Genomic DNA, 970 nt, shown 5'->3' with positions numbered 1-970 from the left:
CCTGGACAGTCCATCGCCCAGCCCATGTTCGTCGCAAAATCTGCGCTGCCGATTTTCCCCGACGAACCTGCAGCCGCACAAATCTGCGCTGCCGAATCTGCCGACACTGTCCCGCGGGCTGCCACTGCCCCAGTGTCTAAACCAGCAGTCTTTCTCGTCGAGCCTTGGACTATCCAGCCCGTCCAGACCCATCGCCAGCACCCGCTGCCGATTCTGCCGACTTTGCCGATTTCGTCGGCGCTGCCGATTCCACCACTGCCCGCCGTGCCTGAACCAGCGCTGTTTCGTCAGCGTGTCCCCTCGATGAATTTTCCTGCATGGCCCGGCCAGTCCAGCGTCCAGCCCATGTTCGTCGAAAAATCTGCGCTGCCGATTCTGCCGACTTTGCCGATTTCGTCGGCGCTGCCGATTCCAACACTGCCCCCCGTGCCTGAACCAGCGCTGTTTCGTCAGCGTGTCCCCTCGACAAATTTTCCTGCCTGGCCTGGACAGTCCATCGCCCAGCCCATGTTCGTCGCAAAATCTGCGCTGCCGATTTTCCCCGACGAACCTGCAGCCGCACAAATCTGCGCTGCCGAATCTGCCGACACTGTCCCGCGGGCTGCCACTGCCCCAGTGTCTCAACCTGCGGTCTTTCTCGTCGAGCCTTGGACTATCCAGCCCGTCCAGACCCATCGCCAGCACCCGCTGCCGATTCTGCCGACTTTGCCGGTTTCATCGGCGCTGCCGATTCCAACACTGCGCCCACCGTGTCTAAACCAGCGCTGTTTCTTCAGCGTGTCCCCTCGATGAATTTTCCTGCATGGCCCGGCCAGTCCAGCGTCCAGCCCATGTTCGTCGAAAAATCTGCGCTGCCGATTCCCCCCTGTTGGCATGGCTGCCGCTGCCCCCTTGTCTGGACCAACAGTCTTTTCCGTCAAGCCCTGGACCATAAATCGTGCAGACTCACAGTCAGCACCTGCTGCCGACT

This window comes from Populus nigra, chromosome 2, assembly GCF_951802175.1.
Source record: "Populus nigra chromosome 2, ddPopNigr1.1, whole genome shotgun sequence".
NCBI lineage: Eukaryota > Viridiplantae > Streptophyta > Magnoliopsida > Malpighiales > Salicaceae > Populus > Populus nigra.
Note: the sequence above shows the minus strand (reverse complement) of the source record.